This window comes from Solenopsis invicta, chromosome 8 (assembly GCF_016802725.1).
Source record: "Solenopsis invicta isolate M01_SB chromosome 8, UNIL_Sinv_3.0, whole genome shotgun sequence".
NCBI lineage: Eukaryota > Metazoa > Arthropoda > Insecta > Hymenoptera > Formicidae > Solenopsis > Solenopsis invicta.
This window is the reverse complement of record NC_052671.1, coordinates 4,482,022-4,505,889: the sequence shown is the minus strand read 5'-3', so window position 1 is coordinate 4,505,889 and position 23,868 is coordinate 4,482,022. Positions and strand designations below refer to the sequence as shown.

Here is a 23,868-nt window from a genome sequence, read left to right as displayed (position 1 = left end):
GTGGAATATTGATTTCCCAAACATATAGTAACTTCTCAATAAGATAGTCAATAATTTTAATCTTTTCTATTTTTTCAAATGAGTCTCTCAGTTCTTGAAATATAATTTCAGCTTTTATGATAGCTTTGAAACAAGAATCTGATACCTTGCACAAGCTATTGTCTCTATAACTTCGAAAATCTACAACAATCGAAAATGGATGAGAATCTATTTGATGAGCCTTGCCACAGAACGGATTTGTAACATGTATCACATATTTTCATGCTATTTTTAACGCAATGTACAACTGCTCCAGCAATATCATATATAATGGGCCATTCCCAAGAATCAATTAAATTCATGTGACTATCTTGTAATTCTGGAATATTAATGGCAACACCTTCCATGAAAACATCTACTTCTTCTGCTTTTTGTCTAGCTGCTGCTATTTCCTGTGACGTTTTTAAGAAATTTAACTTTACTTGTTCAACATTATCATCTTTCTCATCATTATAATTTGTAATTTTAGAGCATGAGCAAATTTGAGTGATTGTAATAACTTTTAAATTTTGCTTAACAAGAAGAGGGTTTGGAATAGGTTGCTTAAATCTTAAGAGAGAAAATAGATTTTCGAGGCAATCTTGAGTAAAACGGCCTGTTAAAAAAAGTATATTATACCCCTTTTCATTTAAAAAATATTGCTGCAACTCGATAATGCTTTCTGTTGCCATTATTACTCCAGATTGTACTGGCTTCCAGTGTCCTTTTTTCCCTATTAACATGGAATAAAATATTTGCTGAGTTTTCCTTAGATGAGCAATAACATCATTATACATCTTAATATTGGATTTACTGAGAGCAAAGATACGAGATCTATTTGTCATGATGTTAAACCAACGATCCACAAGATTAATAAAAAAAGCTGTAGTTTCAAATGAATTATCACTTGTATAATTGGCAAGTTTTTAATGCTGTTTTTGTTCTTCTATTTAAAACTGAACTAGCGGTAGACACTCTCATCTTGTTATATTGATTTTTGCAGTGTAAATTAGTATCTTTGAGTCTATAAGCTATTTTCAATTCATGCTTGTTCTCATGATGCAGTAATGTTTCAATATGTTGAATATCTACTAAAGAATTAGATAAATTATTTGCGGCACAGATATCTGCAAAAAAACGAATAATTTTATTATTTTCCAACATATGTTTAATATTCTTAAACAAATGTACTGGATCAGGAATAAAATATAATCTATTTGCTGGTCTAACAGGATGTATAATGCTTGTTTTTACCTATTCTTTGGTACAACCAACTCCGAATGCATTCCACATGGTTTTGTTGTCACTGCCCATATCGCTGATCACTGAGTTGATACGCAGACCAATATTTTCTGCCTTTTCAATTAAAGTGAGAATGATTGTTTTCACTGCATTTCCTGTAGCATTTACATCTTGTATTCTGCATTCGGAATCTGCCTTACCATTAAAATAATAAGCAACAGTAATCTTCCATCTACGAGAAATTCCTGCCAATAAAACAATTAAAACTTTTGTTGCAATTCCTGAGTGTGCAGGAAAAGTGCAGTATCCAATCATTCTTTGTATTAATGGATTAAACACTTTGCCAGGTTTTATTGACATTTCATCAAGTACCATTACACATTCTCTTTCTTCTGTGATCATACAAGGTACTTCAGTCTTTATTATGTCAAACACTTCTAGTAGAATACTACTATTAAATTTTAAATGAAATAATTATCTTTGCAATGTCCGAATGCTAGGATAAATAGGAAGACGCTTAACAAAATCGATGTAACCTTGTGTTCCCCATTTAATTTTAAAAAACGAGAGCATTTTTTATAGTAACAAAGCTCCACTTTAATTCATTATTTGATTTTCTATTTAAAGCTTCTATTTGATCTGGATCCAACTTCTTGAATACGTCAAGAATACCATAAATCTTGTTTTTATTTTCTTTCAAGCGTTTTACTTGTTTGTAATGAGCTGCATACTTGTGTTTAGTGTCAGAATACATTTTATAAACTTTATTACTACTTTTTTTAATAATACAGGGTTGGGCAGAGGAACCTGACACATTTTAATAACCACTTGCGCGGCCGCTATTAATCGGAAGAGGTTGAAACTCCGGGAGAATAAACTAGACACTTGAAGGTTTTTTTTTGTTTATTTACCAAAAATTATATCGGCTAAATGATGGCCGTTACAAGCAATACAATTTTCGAGGCGTTTTTCGAAATTATCATACACTTTTTTCAACATCGCTGGCTTTATTTCTGCAATTTCTCTCCGAATATTGGCTCTCAGCTGGTCCAAGGTTCGAGGTTTGTTAGCGTAGACACGTTGCTTCAAATAGCCCCACAAAAAGAAGTCGCACACTGAGAGATCAGGCGAACGTGGTGGCCATGGAAACTCAGTGTTGCGAGACAGCAGACGGGTGCCGAATTCTTCGTATAGGAAATCCAACTTCTTTTTCGCCGTATGGCACGTGGCGCCATCTTGTTGGAAGAAGGTGCGACGAAACTTGCGTTTCTTCTTCAACTCCGGTATTAAGAACGGCAGAACGGCGTGGACTTCGTTGCAAAGAGGTGCGAACGCGTGTCTTATTTTCAGGGGTTCTTACCATTCTTGGTTGCCCTGGAGGCTTTTGTTTCGTGGCTGTGGCTATTTGTCGGAAGTTTTTGACCCACAGATTCACAGAATTACGAGAGGGAACCGGATCTCGTGGACGAAGAGAATATTCAATACGAAAATCGCGAATTGCTTGAACGTAGGACTGAGTTATGAAAAAACGCTCGCAAACGAACGCGCGTTGTTGCGGCGGCCACTTCTCCATACTGGAACTGTACTGATATTGAAACATAAACCTTCAACCATCTATTTTTCGCTCCCGGAGTTACAGCGCCCTCTTTTCACTTGGAGGGGAATAACGATTTTTTAAAATGTGTCAGGTTTTTCTGCCCAACCCTGTATTATGCTGCTTTTTAAGGCTTTCAATTCTCTTTTGTTTCTCAGCTGTCTCTTTCTTTAATGCCTCAACGATTGTTACAAAATTATCAGCAGAAATGTTGTTATATTCAAATTTATTTGTTTGAATACTGATATCAAACATATCTGTTTGAGTGCTGATATTATGACGTTCAAATTTATTAGTTTGAGTACTGACATTATTATATTCAAATATATTTGTTTGAGTGCTGACATTTTCTGTTAGATTAGATTGTATAAAATTTTTGTCATTTTCTATAGGTATATCAGATTTGTTAACTGGACAAAATAAGAATGACTGTGTAACTTTTATTGGTATAGAGTCATTTAAAAAAGAATAATCAGGATGGTTCAAAGAAATATTATTACTTGATTCAGATGATTCAGTAATTCCTTTATCTACTGTAGAGTCTCTAACAGAAGACACTTGAGATAGCAATTTCTTTGATAAAACAGATGTTGAACAATCTGAATCATGTAAAACAATTAATTTTTTCGCATGAAAAGCATTAGTAATATCCGATAAATAAACTATAGTTTTAGAAGTTTGAAATCTTTCCAATGATGCCTTTAAATGCTCTGCATTTTCTATGTATTTTAATGTTTCTCTTTGTAGCTCTGGATATTCAAATGACTGGTTTTCTAATGACTTTTGTTGCAAACTGAGTATAGCTGTATTTTTTAATATTTTCTTGCCATCCTGTCGCTTCGCATAACAATTTAGAGCAAAGTACAACTGAAAATATATATACAAAATAACAGATATATGTTATATCATGTAAAAAGTAAAATCATATTACATTAGAATGTCATATGAGTCGATATTCATAGTCGGTACTTATTTTAAAACTGTCTTAAATATAAGAATCAACTATCAATATACCGGCTATACATAAAAATGATTAGTCGATAAGATAATTACTTCACATATACAACTATTCGTTTTAGGGATCCATCCAGGTCGTTTGACTTTTATCCAAGATAGCCAAGATAAACGTTGTTTTTCACATTTTGGAAAGTAAAATAATCGTAACCCCTATCACATAACCCCATAACAGGGCAGCCAAAAACTTCGCATTTTCGTACCGTATTTATAATATTAATATTAATTATAAACACTATAAACAAAAAAATAAGAAACAAATATAAATCAAAGTTACATAACCCTTTATTTACAATAATAATTTTAATTTTATAATTAAGGTCCGAACGTTTTGGCACGATCTCAGACTCGGAGAACCGCTTGTGCGAGTTGTGTATGTGATAATCAATTCTCGTCTGGCACGTAGCTGCCAAAAGTATACGCACACGCGCGCATGCATACATCTTGCACGTATCGATTTTCCGTGCGCGTCTAAATATTTGGGATCGTGTCTAAATATTTTGGCCTTAATTATTATTATTCTTATTTTTTTTTACTTAACTTTGCTTGACTTTTTGATTCTAACCTAAGTGTCGACCATGTCGACTAGGGTCCTATATAGAGTCCTATATAAAGAGAGAAGCGACATTGATGTCCGAAGCTCTGATTGGTAAAATGATTGATACTTGATTGGCTAAGCGAGCAGCCATATTGTGACCACAGCTGTTTGCAGAATGATACAAATGGTGTTTGATGACGTTAAAGCGGTCCCAAAATGGCGGTGGAGGACTCAATAAGATACTGAAGGTTGTGGTGGGGGTTTGATGTCGCTTCTCTCTTTATATAGGACTCTAGACTCTAAGGAGAAGATCCCTTCTGGCGTGGTCGCTTAGTGGTAGCGCCAGCATTTACTTCCCAATGAGCAATATGTTATCAAAAAAAGTTCTTAAAGTATTCATGTTTGAGAGATGAACGTCTTTTAAGACCATTAAACCAAAACTACAATGAATAAAACCAAATATAAACCAATATAAACTACAATGAATAAAACCAAATATAATATCATGAAAAAGAAGTAAAATCAAAAATGTTGCGAGTATATTTATTATTTATTACTGATGAGGTGGAAGTCTTATGACCACGTTGCAATTGACCACCAGCCACTTATAGTGTTAGACAACGGAATAACTGTAGATACCAACTGCTCAAATAACTGAGATCAATCGCAACGTGATCAAATGAGTTATTCTTGTCCGATGAGTAGCAAATTATGTGACAAATAAAATCAAAAATGGGTAAAATCTCTAGCAGCAGCGTACTTGGCGCGCCCATTGTTTTAAGTATAAATTTAGAGCACGCAGTCCTTCTATTGTTCATACTTTTACTTAAATCACTGACAAATCTCAAAATATTCTATTCACCTATTTATAAATTTCCATAATAATAATTACTTAGAAATTAGTAAGTACTTCTTCATTGTCTTTTGTAATGCCATAGTAAATAACAAAATTTTAAAATTACATTATTTGATGATTAGTATTAACATTAGTAATAAGTACTGTAAAAATTTAAAGTAAGTTGTTTGGTACATTCAACAAGCTTATCTTTATGTTAATTTTACCTAACAATTTTTCTAATTCATTATTTTTTTAGCATACTAGCTGTATTTTAAAACATCATTTTTATCAGAATTTAGATTAATTTTGTTAAATATTAATTTCATTATTAGAACTATATTTTAATCAATGCCAGTATTGAAAATTGATTTAAATATTATTTAAAAAATCTTGTAAATAATGATGATTAAAGTGTAGGTTATATTTTAAATTGATATGTGTATGTGTGTGTGTGTGTGTGTGTGTGTGTGTATGAAAGATAAATTTAACGGTATTAATTATATAAAAAAAACGGGCGCGCTAAGTAAGCTGCTACTAGAGATTTTGCACATCTTTGATTTTATTTGTCACATAATGTTGGAACAGTAACAATATATCATAGGCATAGTAAGGTTATATAGACACAAAAGAAAATGTATGTTTTAATCACGAAAGTAAATATTTGGACACAAAGAGAGAGAAAGAGAGAAAGCAAATGAGTTTGGTAAAGAGCGAGGGAGAGCGTGGGAGAGCCATAGAGAACGAGAAAGAGCGTGGGAGAGCAAAGGAGAAAGATGGAGAGCGAAAGTGAGCGTGGAAGAGTGATAGAGAGCAAAGAAGAACGAGAGAAAGTGAAGGAAAGCGAGAGAGCGGTAGAGAGCGAGAGACAGCGGAAGAGAACGAGGTTGAGCAGGGGAGAGTGAGAGAGGGCGAAGAAGAGCTGTAGAGTGTGAGAGAAAACGAAAGAGAATGGTAGAGAACAAAAAAGAGCGTGAAACAGTGAAAGAGAGAGGTAAAGAACGAGGGAGAGCGTGGAAGAGCAATAGAGAGCGAAGGAGAACGGTAGAGAGCGAGAGAGAGAGCGGGGGAGAGAGACGGAGAACAAGAGTAAGCAAAGGAGAGAATGAAAAACAGAAGGAGAGAGAGACCAAGTCTAAAATATTTTTTATATATATTCGTATATCTTTTTAAAATTACCGCCAAAGAGGACAAATCTAAAATTTTTTGTAGATATCATCGAATAACTTTATAGGGGTTGGTGATAGAAGGTTGGTATTAAAGATCACTGTTAGAGTACTCGAAGAACACTATTTACCCCCGTTGACTTTATCCCCGTACAGTTCTCCATTCGGGTTGTGTATACTTTGATCAAGGGGGACAAATCTAAAATTTCGCGAAGTGGGGACGTATCTAAATTTTTTTATGACATAAATCGGGCTGAAAAATACATACATAATTCATATCTTAGCATCGAATGCATTTATAAACATCATTCTTGTGTCATTGTACTCGGAAAAATCGATATTTGTCCGCACTATATTCATTTTTTAATAAAATTAATTTGTTTAAGAAAAACAATCATTTATTTGTAAAAAATTGTGTTCCTTCCTGTAAATGATACACGGTAGCGTCTTTTACATGGAAAGATGAAAAAAAATATACATGGCGCGAGTCGCTACCGCGTCTTTTGATCTGATATGAAGTAATATTTCTCTATATACGATATGTAAATATACATATAACTTCACATTCAATCCTATATGATCAAATACATGGTGTCCCAGTATAAGTGGCCACCCCTCTTTATCTCGTAAACTAACAGAGATAGACCTAATAAATATAACATCAAATTAAATGGTTTGAACTAAACTTTATTGTGAGTACAGTGGTTACTTACAGAAATTATCTATGTTAAAGAACGAAGAGACATGCACAACTTTTGCATGGTAAAGTAAATATTTTTATACAATAAAAGTTGTAGCGTCTTTTTTAATGAATATAATGATGTATGATTTATCAAAATTATTTTACATATTATAGAAGTTATGTCGGTTTAAAGTTTCGCGGGCGACTAATACCATTTCAGTTTCGCCCCTGCGGTGCGGCTAACTTCCGACTCCTGCTTTGGCGATTGACGTGTAACATGTTGACGTACAAAAAAACGTGCAAACACTAGCAAACAACTAGCAAACAAATGGCACCTTCAAGATTATTATATCTGTTAGGGCCATTTTCACCAACGCCGATTAACTTAATCGCTGAATAGTCTATCGGAATTGACCAATCGCATTTGTCGTTTTTACTTAACGACAAATACAATTGGTCAATTCCGATAGACTAATCAGCAATTAAGTTAATCAGCATTGGTGAAAGTGGTCCTTAGTCCGACAGCTGGGGTCACGGAGGTCCTCGGTGGAAACTAGACCACTGACACGATAAAGGTCCAGCTTTGATCACGGGACTCCAGTAATGTTAACTTAAAGCCTGCCTGCTTGGAACGCAGTATGACAAACTTAAAGACGTGTTCTAGCAAAAGTACAGATAATTTTTTACTTACCCTAGTATATTAAATTAGTATTGTTCGTTTTGTTTCTTGGGAGCGGCTCGGAGTCGATCCGAACGAACCCAGAGACTTGATAGTGTTCTTTTAGACGGAAGTGATATAGAGGGCAATCGGGGTGAAAACTTGGTTCTGTTTTATTACCTGCCGTTAGAGCAGTTGAGAACCATTCAGGTTCACTCAGAGTTTCCCTGTAATGCCTAAGATACGTCCCCACCGCGAAACGACAGTTCAAGTCGATTCCATTCAGGAGGTTGATCATGAAACTTTTTCCCTAGGGCGGAAACGTGAAAAGTGAAATTCTTTATCATTGAAGTTAATGGAGAAATTTTTCACTTTTCACGTTTCCGCCGTAGGGAAAAAGTTTCATGATCGATCCTCAGGTTATACAATAAACAACAGCGTGTTTTGAAATATATAAACGTTTATTGCTGTGGCAAAAATGATAGCGCAAAGCAAGCGGGAGTGTAAATTGGGGCATCAGAACGTAAATAAAGCGTGTGAAAAGTGTAGAGTTGAGTAAGTTAATACATTTTTTAAACTAAACTAATTTAAAGTTAATGGTTTATATATAAAATTAATTTAGTTAGCGTTAAGAGTCACATAAACAAAAAACTAACTAGTTAAAAGTTATGTTAAGAGTAAATTAACTTGAGTTAAATTAAAAATTAATTTTAAAAAACATTCATATTAAATTACAAAATCATAATTTGTATAATAAATTCAAAAATAATTAGTTAAAATTAAAAATTAAATCATTAAATCATTAATTTCTGATTCTATAATTTTAAAAGAATACTTTTAACTTTGAGACTTTATAACATTTTATCAAAAATTATAAAACAAAAAATCTTTAGTAAAATTTTAGGATATTTTATAATTAGTATATATGAAAAATTCTAAGAAAATATCAATTTTCTAGTATTTCTAAAAAGTGTTCTAATTTGTATAAAAAATTTGAGAAAGTTATACAATTATACAAATATTCTGAAAAATTATATGAAAAACTTTGAAAAAAATTTTCACGGGGATTATATTCAGTCAGATTGGGTTATACAATCGTGTTCTTTTTACAGCGTCCAAGTGAACCCGAGTTCAGAGTCGTTCAGAGTAATATCAGTAGTTCACTTCCTGTTCTACGATCCATTTCCGGAATTCCTCTATCTTAACCCAAATATACCCAGTTCTATTCAGATCTGCTCTGAACTAGGCCCAAGACAGACAAAACGAACAATACTAATCACATGTAGTTTTAAGTAAATAAACAACAAATAAACATTTATAATAAATCTTCTCATAAATTCTCGTAAATTCTCATACTAACGGTATAATACGGTAATATTCTTTGTTAACTTCTCCGATTTTATTTTATCGAGAATTTTGAAACTCTAGGCGGCAGACCGCGCCAGACCGCACGCATTCCCTTCCCGCACCTAGAAATTCGCCCACGGTATTATCAGAGAGGAACCTAAGAGCGGTCACGCTTCGATTTTGGCTGAGATGCTCCAAAGTCCATTTTCGGTAAGGTCCATTTTTTTGTGGTTCTTAGCGGTACTATACGCCTAGGTAGAACACGGAATCATAATAAGATTATGATGACATCAAATATAAGTCATTTTGGGAAAAATCATCATGACGTCATTCGATACACTTTTTAGGATGATTTTGTGATGAATTCGTGATTTAGAAATGATTTTTAAGTGATTTTTAAGATTTTTTAACTACGTACATAATAAAGGAAATCACGATTTTATCCCTGCCACAAATTTACTTTACATACGTATGTTTATTACCATATTAAAAATTATAAAGTTGTATATAAGGAGAACCCTATGCAATGCTTGTTTTAAAAAACACATTTAGAAAACTATGGAGATTTTTTCTATAGTGTTCTAAAGAAAATTTGCGGCAGGGATACGTATGATAGCAACATAATAACAACTGTTGCCATCGGTTTGCTGTCCGCGTTTAACAGCATATTGACGGTATGTTGCAAAAATGTAAAATTTTATGTGAAACACCGTTCCACACAAACGTCACTTTTGAAAACAATGAGAGCAAGTATTCGTCTCGAGGTTACAACAATCAGCTCCTAATTAAGATTTTCATTGAAGTGTGAGCTGGTGAATAAGTCGCGGTGGCGCCTAGATATAACGCCTGTGGCTGCAATCGACTCGCGAGAAAATCCCCCGCGGCGTAGCCGCCTAGCGGTGGCGCCAGCACGTGTGGGGCCTTATACACATTAATTCGGTTGAATTATATACATTCACCAACTATAAGATTTGAATGAGGTATTCCACATTCATAACTGTATGTATTTTGAAATCAACATTCCCATATAGAAACACATTAGTCTATAATAAGCAAATCACTATAGGAACGTAATGACAGTGTCATATCTCATCCATCAGTCATAATAAAGTCAGATATTTTAATTTTCATTTATAATTGTATTTTTTATTGTTTACATTATTTTAACAATATATTAAAACAATATAAGTATTTTGGAAACTATAAAGAATGATTTTGTCTATAATATACTGTAAATTTCTTTTTCATTTTTAAATCATCTTATCTGTAACTTTTAAATGAGAAATAAAATCATGATTTTGCGTCATCTTATCTGTAACTTTTAAATGAGAAATAAAATCATGATGATATCCTGATGAGATCATTATGACCTTTGTGTTCTACCTGGGATACCACACCACGTTTTACCACCAGCCCGAGGATCGAACTCGTTGCAACTTGCTCGCGCGCGCATAGGTTAGGTTAGGTTAAAAATCAGTCCCCCTCGACGTGGACCACCTTGTCGTGGTGAGGGGGCTCCCGTTTCCCTAGCGGAAAGCGGGTCTAAAAACCCACCACATGTACCTTCAACGGGAGTGGCATGTTTTTCAGGAGGGTGCGCGTATCGGCGATGCGTCACAATGGACTTTAGACGGAGAGACTTGGCTGCGTCACGGGCGAGGCGCTCATAGTTCGAAAGGACGGGCGCAAAGCTTCCGGCAAGGGGCGCAAAGCCCCTATCGGAGGTGAGAAGCCCCCCGATTAGAGCCAGGGGTAAAGATACCCTTAAGCCGTCTCGTGACTGGGCAAGGCTGGGGTCTCCCTGAAGAAGTCACGCGGGGTGTTAGTTCACCCGGGCGTGCGATTTCCCGGAAGGGCTGGCCGGAGAAGGAGGGACCCATAATGTAGCGCTCAAGTCCCGAATCTGAAGGCAATCAGTCTTGGTGCCACCGCGTTGGCACCCGGGTGTGGGACTCTTGGGTGTAGCGGCTTTGGCCGGTCACCACCCCGCTACTGCACCCGAACGGTCACCACCCCGCTAGTTAGCAAATCCCACGATGGGAGCTATTCCACGTCGGGGTTACCGCGTAGGATTCCTGTCTTGCAAACCGTTGCGAGGCGGGTACTCAGAGACGGCATGGGGATTCTCTGAGGCACGGGCTAGGCGGGGGGATGGAAGATGGAGAGGTTACTACCGGGGTGGCCCGAAGCCTGACATCGCTCCAACAAGGCTCTGCATTCCCCCTCGTATAAAAACTCGGATGCAGGACACGGGTAGGTGGAGGTGGATTGCCGCGGGCCTCCCACGTGGAGCGCACGGGTCGCACCCTGGCCAGCAGGGGTCTGCTTTCCCCTAGTCTAAAACACGAAAGTAGGGACACGAGTAGGAGCGGTGGATAGACGTTGCGGTCTTCCGAGATCAAAGGGAGTCGCTGATGTCACACACCGCACATAGGTAACTTCCTCTGCCTGTATACATAACCGGAGGCATAGGGGGCGGGGTAGGGAGGAACGTAGCTTCGCGCGCATATTCGGGTAGGCGGAGGTGGATCGACGCGGTTCTCACACTGAAAGGGCTGTGAGTTCATGTGTCACACATCGGCCAGCAAGGGTCTGCTTTTCCCTAGTTTAAAACTCGGAGGCAGGGACACGGGTAGGGGCGGTGGATAGACACGGCGACACACAGTTATCAAAAGTATGCCGCTGATATCACACATCGCCACACAGGGATCGAAGCCTCCCCTGTATAAAACACGGAGGCGGAAAAACGGGTAGGGGTGCTGGGTGAAGAAGAGACCGGAATCCCGAACTCACGCAGCACCAACAGGGGCCCGCCAGTCCCCTGGATAAAAAATCGTCTGGTCGCGATCCGTCTCTTTAGATTAAGATAGCTATGTCTCCACGATGGGAGACCCGGACAGGTACTTTCTCGCAACTCGCTGCGAGGAAAATGACTCGGAGTCGGCGGAGGTTTTCCAGAGTCGCGGTTTAGGCGGGGGACTGAAGGTAGAGGGACATAGTCCCGAAACCTTGCATCTCCAGGGGTTTGCATTCCCACTTGTATAAAAACTCGGATGCAGGGACACGGGTAGGTGGAGGTGGATTGACGCGGGCCTCCCACGTGGGAGCGCACGGGTCACACACCGGCCAGCAGGGGTCTGCTTTCCTTAGTTTAAAACACGAAGGCAGGGACACGGGTGGAAGAGATGGATCGACGCGGTGATTTTTACCAAACGGGGCCACCGGTGTCACACATCGCAAACAGGTATCGTCCTCTGCCTGTATAAAAACCGGAGGAAAAAGGGGGGACGGGGGGTTAATTTTGCGCGCGCGGAGAAAAAGTGATCACTTGTGATCAGTCTCTCTCCAAGACAGGAGTCTGTTTTCTCCTGTATAAAATGCGGAAGCAGGGAAACGAGTAGGAGGAAGTGTGTGCCGTTGTACTCGTAGCGAGAATTTTCGCTGCGTGTTCATGCGTCACACATTGGCCAGCAGGGGTCTGCCTTCCCCCTAGTCTAAAACTCGAAGGCAGGAACACGGGTAGGTGGAGGTGGATAGACAGCGTTTCACACGGAAGGGAGTCGTTTGTCACACACCGGCCAGCAGGGGTTTGCCTTCCCCTAGTCTAAAACTCGAAGCCAGGAACACGGGTAGGTGAAGGTGGATTGACGCAGGCCTTTCTCTAAGGGAAAGCGCGGGTGTCGCACACCGGCCAGCAGGGGTCTGCCTTTCCCCTAGCATAAAAACTCGAAGGCATGGAAACGGGTAGGAGTCATGGATGGTGGAGGGATCCGGATTTCAAAACCATTCATCGCTAGAAGGGGCTTGCCTTCCCCAATCGTCAGGCTATCGGATCCAGGGTGCTACTCGCCAATATCGAGAGCGTCCCTGGGAACTATGGCGTGGCCTGACCGATGGTTTGGAGTTTGTCTATCGCACGACTCGTCGTAGCACATGAAGGCTTGGGTCGGCCCACCCCATGCTGGATCGTGCTGACGATCCCGACCCTGTCCCAACCCGGGGTCGTGGTTTTCAGGTAAACGAGGACGGGCGCACCCATCTGGGTGTGCATTTGTGTATGCATCCATCCGGGTGCATACTTACTTTTTCTAGAAAAGTTGTGCGGTAGGTGCTTCAACTGCCAACACAGGCGTCCATCTAGTAGAGTTTTGCTCTAATCCTACTATAAAACAATCGCAGAGCACGCGCGTACGGTCTTTCATGGCCAGAAGAAGAGTACCGGAATCCTCCTTCTAGCGTAGATAGGGATCAACCGTCCTTAGGTTAAGTAGGGCGGCAGGAGGCCTGCCAAACGGGACGGCGGCGGGTGGTCTCGCTCGTGAGATCGCCTGCCCTTTCTTTTTTAGGCAGTGGGTAGGGAGAGGGTGAGTTTGTCGCCCTCTCCCCCTGCCCGAATTCAGAGATCGCCGGTGTCCCGGCGGCGACGGATTTGTCGTCGCCAGGGACAACCCACTGGCGCGGCTACATTTCCCTCTTTCGCCCTTCCTCAGGGAAGGTTAAAGGGGGGGGGGAGCCGGGAAAGAACAGTGTGGAGGGGGGACCCTCGCAGCGCCGGCTAGACCGGACAGAGGGCCCTACCCTTTCCCTTGTTGAGGAGGTACGCCTCGGGCGGAATCAGCGGCGGGGTAGTTGCCCGGTTGACCTGTCTCGGGGCTTGGGATGCGGTAGTGCGTACCTAAGGCCCTCTTCCACGGGGGCCCGACGCACACCCGGCATCTCAGTTCGGGCGGCTGGGGCTTGACTTCGATCGAACTCTGGCCGCTAACTCCGGAGAGGGGTTCCTGCTCTCGGGCGGGGACCCGTTTGGGCTAGGACGGATCGCGGTGCATGCTAGTTCGATCCCGTGATCCGTCCCGAGCCCAGACGCCGGAAAAAGTTCGGTTTTAGTGAGTATACCGGCCACGTCTAGGTCGGCGAGTCTCACATACGCCGCGTTCCTGTCCCCACAAGACCGGGGACCCATAAAGGCGTTTCCCAACTAAAAAAAAAAGAAAAAAGGTCAAGAATCAATGTGGCCAATATCTTTAGAACATATAGACATGGAATGAGAATGCCTATTGTTCTCGAAAGAAAAATATGTCCAGAGAAAGGGAGAAAAAAAACCATATTTGCTTTTCTCTCTTGTGAGTAACTGCTCAACAGTGCGCATGTGTGGCTTCTGTTTGCTTGACCGGTTTTATCCATGAAAATCGGTTAAGATTCTTTAAGGTTCCAAAGTTGTTAAACGTACTCTTTCGCGAACTGTCAAAAGTTAAACACTGGGCTTATATTGCATTCTATGTGGTAAAAAAGACATAAGTATTTACATATGTTTACATCTACAGATACGATGCTTGTATGCGTCAAATTGGCGCGAATGCGCATTTTCGAGCAGTTATTCACAAGAGAGACAACAATGATTTTTTTTCTCACTTCCTCCGGACACATTTTAGTCTGCTATTCTGCTTCCATGTCTATATGTTCTAAGCCAATATCTCATCCATCGGTCATAATGAAGTCACATATTTTAATTTTTATTTATAATTATATTTTATATTGTTTACATCATTTTAACAGTATATTAAAAGAATACAAGTATTTTGGAAACTATAAAGAATGATTTTATCTATAATATAGTGTATGTTTCCTTTTTCATTTTTAAATCATTTTTGCGTCATTTCTTATCAATGACTTTTAAATGATAAATAAAGTCATGATGATATCCTGATGATATCATTATGACTTTTGCGTTCTACCTGGGTTGGAGTGTCTTACTTAAAATCGAAGCGTGACCGCTCTCAGGTGAATGTATTACTTCGAGAGAGGTGTCTGCAACGGGGTGGAAGAGCGCATGCACGAATGAAGAAGCAAGTAAGAAAGCGCGCGTGGTCGTGAGCGCTAGCGGGTAGCTATGGGTAAATGGCGGCAGCGGCGGACTGCACCAGGCCCTCACGTCTCCCCGCAACCATGAAATTTGGCCGCGTTATCACCCGCAAGTATTCCAAAGATATAAACATATTCATGTTCTTTCCGGATGTTTATATAAACAAAATACGCATCGCCGTATCAAATGTTTATGTAAACAGGGTATACAGCATCGAATCAAATGCTTATGTAAACAAGTAATGATTATGACTGTTATGTAAACAGATAACGGTTATGATTGTTTATGTAAACGGATAACGTAAGTGACTCCTAGCGAGTGACATCATTACCCCTCTCACATACCAACCACGCCAACAAGTTACCCCCTCATATCCGACTCCCCTCATTTCCTCTTGGCTTAGAACTCTCGTATATACCCTACTGTCAGATATGAACAAAGAAAAGCCATTGTTGGAATTTATTAAACATATTGAACAACATTTACTAAATACAAGGAGAATATTCACAGAGCAACTAGAAACCAGTCAGTATCTTAAGTGATCTGTTCCGCAACAGCTGTTCTAAAATTTCTAACAAACAACTTATTAAAAACTGGTTGCGCACCACGGGGAGATTTGTTAGAGAGCATCCTGATATTTTTTACCAGAGCTGATAAGGGCAATATAGTTCGACATTTTTTCTCTAATTGGAAGAAAAATAAATATATCAAACAGTAGGCATACAGAGGAATTTTAACAACTGACGGTATTTTACCGAGAGTCTACGGTTTACCAAAGATACACAAGTAGGATAACCCTCTCAGAATAATATCTTCAATTAATAGTCTTTTACATTCGTTAGCTTATTTTTACACCAAGTTATTTACAATAACATACCGGAAGCCCCTAGTTTTATAAAAAATAGCTACCATCCCACATAGAAATTGACCTCCAGTGGATGTCCATCGCCCTTCCATAGCTCCATAGGACGTCTATCTCCATGGTGGAAGTCAGATGGACGTCCATTAGAAGTCCACGAAACCTCCATAGTTCCATGGGATTTTACTTCCATCATGGAAGTCAAATAGATCTCCATTAGACATCCATGAAACCTCCATAGCTCCATGGGATTTTACTTCCATCATGGAAGTCAGATAGATCTCCATTAGACATCCATTCAACCTCCATAGCTCCATGGGATTTTATTTCCATCATAGAAGTCAGATGGACGTCCACTAGAAGTCCATTAAACCTCTATAGCTTCATAGTATTTTACTTCCATCATGGAAGTCAGATGGACGTCCATTAGAAGTCCATAAAATTTCTATAGCTTCATGAGATTTTACTTTTGTCATAGAAGTCAGATAGATTCCGTAAAGCGTATAATGCGCATGACGTTATCCTTGTTGATCACCAGAAGTTAAATAAGGATAAAATGTTATATTACGTACATCATGCGCTCTCTTTACGGAATTTGGTCATTATCTCTTTATCAAAACAATTATGCAACTAATTTGTTTATAACAATTATAACAACTATGACAATTAAAAAAGCGTCATATATGTTTTTTTAGTAATTTTTCTCGGTGAATCGATTGGCGCAATCAGTTTTCCTTTATACTCAGTTTTGACAATTTGTTTATAACAATTAATTGCAAAATTAACTTTGGCAACGGGCTTTTTACGTCATTAATGTTTTTTCATGCTTCGATACTATTTCTAATTGTTGTTTTTTGACTGATTTGGCCATGGGCAGAAACAGGCTTTAATTATTTATAGAAATTATATTAAAAATATCTAAGGCTAAATAAACAAAAGGTTAATAAGAGTTTTCGCGCAATACCCAAGACGCCAGTTTCTTCTTGTTCAAATCAGCTTTACTTCAAATATAACTTTTTATTAACAATCTCACAAGTGTACGTTTAGTTCAGTGTTAAGATGCTAGGTTATCGTTCCGAAGATCTTAGGTTTGAATCCCGCCGGCGCCGATGCGTTTCAAAAATTTATAAAATAATTCGTAATTGTAATTAGTGAATTAAAATGTTATATGTGAAACAGTGAATACAGATTAAGCTATAAAAATAATAAAATTTGTTAAAAAAAAATTTTTTTTACCGTCCATTAGATGTCCACTGAAGGTCCTAACCTCCACAGTACACGTCCATTAATAATCTAAATAACGTCTGCTGAGACTTCATGAAACCTCTAATAATCCACGTGACGTCGGTTTGTCATCCACTAAGGCTCTATGAACCCTTTATTAATAATCCACGTAACGTCTAATGGACATCCGTTGTTAACGTCTAATGGACGTCCAATGGACGTGCGCAATGCGGAACTGTGGATGCCTAGTGGCCGTCCATTGGATGTCCATGGAACGTCCACTGGAAGGTCCGAACTTCCACGGCAGACGTCCATTAGACGTCCATTGGAGGTTTTAGTTCTATGTGGGATTTGATTAACAAGCTTAATGGTTTCAATTTGGAATCGAATATTTACGTCGTGTCTCTTTTCACTAATGTTCCAAAAGACTTAGCGGTGGAAAGCGTCACGGCGAGATAGGATTTGATTTCAAAAAAGACTTTTATTCCCCTCAATGAATTTCTCAAAGCAATAATTTAATATTAGACTCCACTTTCTTTAAATTTAACAATATTGTCTATAAACAGATATTTGGTTTATTGATGAGATTCCCGTTGTCTCCGGTTTTAGCTGGTCATGCAAGATTTGGAGTGTACTGCGATAAAAAATCTTCCGTTCCATATACCGTTTTCTTACACATATGTAGATAATATTATATTAGCGACTGCCAAATACTCATTATCTTGTATTCTTGACACTTTCAATTCTGTGCTTGATCGTTTACAATTTACAATGGAGATGGAAAGAAAGGATAAAATTAGTTTTCTTGATGTGTTATTGACAGAATATAATAATGTGATTATTTTCGATCAGTAAACCCACCTTTTTGAAAAGATATCTCAATTTCTTTTCGCATCACTTGTTGAGTCATAAAAGAGGTATTATTTTTGGTATAGCGGATAAAATAATTTTATTATCACATTTGCAGTTTTATCAAAAAAATTTTACTCTTTTGGTTAACATTTTACTTGATAATAATTATCCATTAAATTTTATTTTTTTTACGATCAATTTTAGATTAAAATATCTTATATAAAAATGATACCGGAGCTAATAAGGATGTGACAAGGTACTTCATAATTCCTAACTTAATATCTGAGAAATTTTTGTCGTTCCCTTATAAATATGACTGTAATGTAACTTTTACAATTCCCTATAAACTTAAAAAAATTATAACTACAGGAAAAAATCGTATTGATCGATTATCATGTAACAATGTAGTTTAAAGAATCAATTGTAGACGTCTATTTAAGTTGATACAGCCACTTTAGTACAATTCAATAAAACATACAAAGAAATTTAATGCCCTTTGTTGTTAAATTGTTGATCATTTCCGGATTTTGTTGCTCCAGCCGATTCAAACAAATTAGTGGCTGTGCTGACTTAAGATTAAAGCTAGCATAGTCATATAAAAAAAATAAATAAAAAAGAAATACAAATTCTTTTTCTACTAATTTGTTGCTTAATTCTCAACTTTGTTGCGCCGCTCCCAACCCCTGAAAAACCACCCCAAACAGTCGCACGTTAGCAAAATACAATAAAATTGACAATTAATGAGATATATCAACTGATTACGATCCCCCAATATTGTTGCTCGCGATTTCCAACATTTTGGAATTGTTGAAAATTACAAGCAACAAAATCGGGGAGACGTAATCACTCAAAATATCTTATTAATTAAAAATTTTGTAGAATTTTGTTGGGGTAGTACTGTTAGTGATAGCATTTGGAGGGTCGAAGGTGGAGCAACAAAATCAAATATGTGGAAAATCGCCCAAAAATCATATTATCAAAGTCATTTTATTGTTTAACTTTGCATATATCAAAGTGTGTACAGTCCAATAAAAAGTTAAATAACAAAAAACAATTAAAAACAAATACGAAAGTTAGGGCTTTTGTGAATAATAATTCAAAATAGATAAAAACGAGCTTAAGGGCCTGTTAAATGTTATGCGCCAAAACGAAAACTAATAACGAACATAAATAAAGCAAACGTTTCGACTTTTAATAAACAATCTTCTTTAGTATAAATCTTAGAATCAATAACAAACAATTAAATATAAGTTTTGTCACAAACTTAACGCTACGAATTAACTAATAATTAGAATCTTACCGAGTATGAACGCGAAACCCGCTTACAAAACCGTAACAGATTAAAACAAGCTTTCAAGATGTATCGGAAACGTCTTAGTCCAAGAGATAGTCTCGAGGAACGTAACAAGAGATATTGTTTTCAGGATGTAAATCTAGTAAAATCGTACACAGTACAACAAAAAAACAATATGTAAGAATTTAAAATGCGACAACTATTAATAAATTAAACTAATTACATTTAAAGTTAAGATGTAAAAATAATAAAGAATAATAAAAGTAATAAATATAATAAATTGAAAATTGTACAAGTAATAAAATTGTGAAGAAGAATTAAATAGCATAAAAAAAATTGTAAAAAGAAAATACTATGGATTATACCTGTGAGTTCCAAAACTATATCTTCTCTCTTAAACAATATACTGATACCAATGCCACTACACAAATTCTTGAGACGAAGTGTTGAGTGATCTCCCAAGAGGCGATGAGAACGGAATGCCAAAGATATAGAATACTCTTACCACAGCACGAGTCTACCAATCACCGTGTACTTGCGCAAAGTACACGGTGATTGGTAGACTCGTGCTGTGGTAAGGGAAGTTTATAAAAGGAAAGGGTATGATATTAGTGTTTGTGAAAGTACGTGTGAAAAAATGCGAAGATTATAGAGTTCTACCCGTGTTTACAGGATTCTACCCCAATGTTCTACCCGTCAGTGCTCTCAGCAACTTTCGGCCGGATTTTTCGACGCACGCCTATTGATCTCCTCCCACCGCTCGCGCCTTAGCAACGGCGCTGCCGAACGGCGTAACTAAGGAGCGCGACACATCGTCTCAGGACCATGCGTAATACAAAAGATTATAAGATTATAAGATCATGAGTCATTAAATAGTCTAATTATTATAGTCTTATAATTCTACAAGTTATTGAAATTTTTTTTTGATATTTTAATAATTACATTTAAGTAATATTTTATTATTACATAATTAAATAATTATTATTATACTATTATTACGTATATTATAACGTATGTGTACTGTAAAATTAAAAATTTGTGCAATTTATTTATTATTTAAAATTCAAAGTTTTTAAAGTACCTTTTCAATTATATTGGTTTATTTAAAATCATTACATGTATATAAAATCAATTATAATATATAATGATACCAAACTAAATAATTATTATAAAGCGAAAATTGCTAAGGCGCGAGCGGTGGGAGAGGATCAATAGGCGTGCGTCGAAAAATCCGGCCGAAAGTTGCAAGTAGCTAACAGCACTGATATAAGTAACCCATACAGCACAAAGAGATTGCAGGAACATTGCAGAATGATTTCATTGAAACTTGGTAATATTGCATATTGATTGCGAAGCATTGCTGCAACACTGCTGGAAGATTGCAGCAACATTAAGATGTCCGCTTTTTGAAATATTGCATTGAAACATCCCAGCAACATTGCAATGTTATGAATTTTTCCAAAATATTCACATAAATATTATTACACCATATAATTCCAATCAACAAAACAATATATTTGTAATATTTTAAAAAACATTTTTCCCCCCAAAAAAATCTCAGAAATTTTTTTCAGAAATTTCCAAGTGGTCACCTATCCAAGTCGCGACTCCGATAAATGTTGCTTGACCTTCGTGATTGCTGCGAACTGATTCCTCATGATGATTCCTGTGAACATTTTATGCTGATATGTGTATATAAATGGTAGATCAGGTCAATATACGTTATCGAAAAAATGAAATATTTATAATGAAAGCACAGTATTTATATAAATAAATATAAAATTATACATTTTTTTTACTAATTACGCAAATGCAGACTAGCATCTAAAATAACTTTTCTGTTATTTGTTTAAATAAGAATGCAATTAAAAAATATGTATCAATGTAATGCAATAATTAAATGTATGAAAAAATTTTTATTAAAAAAACCATTAAAAAATATTGTTTGTTTATTGTAATGTAGATCGAGGTTTCTTCATATATGGACCTATTTCGTCTATTGATATGAATATTCATGTTTCTCAACAATACTATGATGCACATAGCACTACAGGACCGCATGCCTTTTTCTAGACGTCTTAGAGTCAACATTTGAAGGACGTCTGCAGATGTCTATGTAAAGTCGATTTACAGTCAACTCTGAAAGCCTGACTTGGATGAGTCGACTTACAGTCGACATATGGACAGTTGTGTTGTTAGGGAATGTAGAAATTCAGCGAAAAATTTAGTAACGTCGCCCAACCTTAGTTTGCTAAATGCAGATGAATAATTATGGATGAGTTAAATTAATATATTATTATACGCGAATATTCTGCTTTGGCTCTTTATTGCCGTTACTTTATTAAAAAATTATGATATTGCAATGTTTCCGAAATGTTACTAGCATATACCATGAGATGTTGCAGGCATATTGTTAATTTATGTTTCTGCAATGTCTCCGTAATATTGCATAGCAATCTGCAACATTGCAACAATTCTGCAATGTTGCTGCAATTTGCTGTGCTGTATGGGAAATATACCATACAACTCCATATTCAACCTTATATGATCATATATAATAGTAGGTTTTAAATATGAAGCTATATATAATTATATACAGGGTGTTTCAAAAATACCCAACACTGAATACGAGATACTTTACATAAAAATAAGACAAAAATCCTAATACGAAAATGTCGAGGCTATAATATCTTTCAAATGAGAAGTATTTATAGTAGGCGAATCATGTAGTCTAAAGATCGCGCGCTCAGTGACGGTACAATGACAGTGGGTGCTCTTGCACTTTTGTAACCTAGTTATTAAATTAAAATAATTACGATGATATTGAAATGCTTTATTAATTGAATCATATTTAAATATAAATTAGTACATGCATTATACATGTCATGATCATATAAAAATATTACATGATATTAAAAATAATTATAATAAATTGTCAAAATTCACGAGATGTCATTGATTGTTGGCACAAGACAGCCAACTTCAAAGAAGAGATACACGTATGTCATACAATACTTAATAAACCAGAACAGCACAAGCGCGCGCTACGCGCGCGCCATTTCTTTGATTTCATATTTACATATAACTAAATATAAATAATAAAAGTTTCAAAAATTATACATTCATGATTAAGAATAATAGAGTTCACGATGACAAATGACAGATCATGTTTTTGATGATTATGAATAAATAAAAATAAAATGTGATTTGATTTATCATTACCCTATCAGTAAACAATGTTTTTTAAATGTTTTTTAAATATTTATTCTTTATTATAACGTTTTTTTAAATATTTAAAAAATATTTAAAAGATATTATTTCCTGATAGGGTAAATGTCTGTAAAATTATCATTAACAGTATACGTTAATATCACATTCTTGTAATAGATACCCGTATGTACAACTCTTTCATGTTGTTTATATAACCAAAATCTACACAAAACAAAATTTAAACACGTTACAATTATTTATTTTATAATTATTTAATATACAATAACATTTATGCTTAGCACGTGATACAATTGCATTTTTGTATTAAAAACAAATATACACAAGTCATCAACTTCCAAGCACACGAGATTATCATATCTCAATAATTTCTGAATCGATCAAGTTCTAAATACTCTCAAACGATAGGTAAAGTTCTATAATGAAAATGTTTTTATTTTTTCTGTTTGTATTCTACGGACGGAGATATCATAATGAAAAGTTCACCTCTGAAATTTTATTTTCTGAAATATACCTGATCATTAAAAAAATCTTCAAACTCGTGTTCAATTGCATTCTTAATTTCTTTTGTCCTTTATTTAAAAATCTTTACATTCTTAGCCTTCTTTAAATCCTTTCTACTTTCTACTTTTTTCCTATTTTACACTCTCACAATTCTTCTTTCTTCTTCCTTACATTATATCACACATTTTTTTACATTTTTACTAAAACAGATAATGTTCGGTTAATGAAATAGTAATTCTTAAAACAAAATGTCAATATACCATAATATGCATTCATTACTAAAGAAACCTTCAAATTCGTGTACAATTACATTCCTAATTTCTTTCGTACTTTATTTAAAACTTTACATTCTCCACCTTCTTTGATTCCTTTCTGCTTTATATTTTTTATTTATTTTACACTCTCACAATTCTTCCTTCTTCCTTCTTACATTATTTCATGTCTCTCCGTTTCTCTACCCTCATTGCACATATTTTAAAATCTTTACTAAAAGAGATAATGTTCGATTAAAGAAATTTGTATTTCTATAACACAAACCTCATAACATGTGATATGATATTCATTCATTATTAAAAAAATCCTCAAACTTACGTTCAATTGTATTTTTAATTTCTTTTGTTTTTTATTTACAAATCTATACCTTTATTTAATATAGGTATTCAAAGATTATTTTATTTTACATATATTGAGTGTTGTACAAAAATTACAAATTTATAAAATTTTAATTGATTTAAGCAAGTTAAAATAGCATATTAATTTTTTCTAAGATACAGATAAAAATATTTGTCGTCTTTAAAGAGGTTGAACTTCTCTTTAATTAGATTTTATAAATTCGCTATTTATATCTTTGTGTTTTCGGAACTCATTGAGCTAAAATTTTTTAATACATTTGTGTGCTTGCATCTTATTATTTACAAACTTTTTTTAATAATTTCAGTATTTTAAAATAT

The 23,868-nt window shown here is 36.2% G+C and overlaps 1 long non-coding RNA gene across 3 annotated transcripts; it reads right to left on the bottom strand.

The window, feature by feature from the left end:
• Positions 1-552: 552 nt before the first annotated feature.
• Positions 553-20,151, bottom strand: LOC105197622. Of its 3 annotated transcripts, none has more exons than XR_005575343.1 (3): positions 19,552-20,151; positions 1,273-1,505; positions 553-1,145 (listed from the first exon to the last, which is right to left on the bottom strand). It is a non-coding gene; the product is annotated as an uncharacterized LOC105197622 (long non-coding RNA). The 3 variants fall into 3 exon arrangements; XR_005575342.1 differs by lacking the exon at positions 19,552-20,151 and adding an exon at positions 3,908-4,563 and having other exon boundaries at positions 1,273-3,721; XR_005575341.1 differs by lacking the exon at positions 19,552-20,151 and having other exon boundaries at positions 1,273-4,561.
• Positions 20,152-23,868: the final 3,717 nt, after the last annotated feature.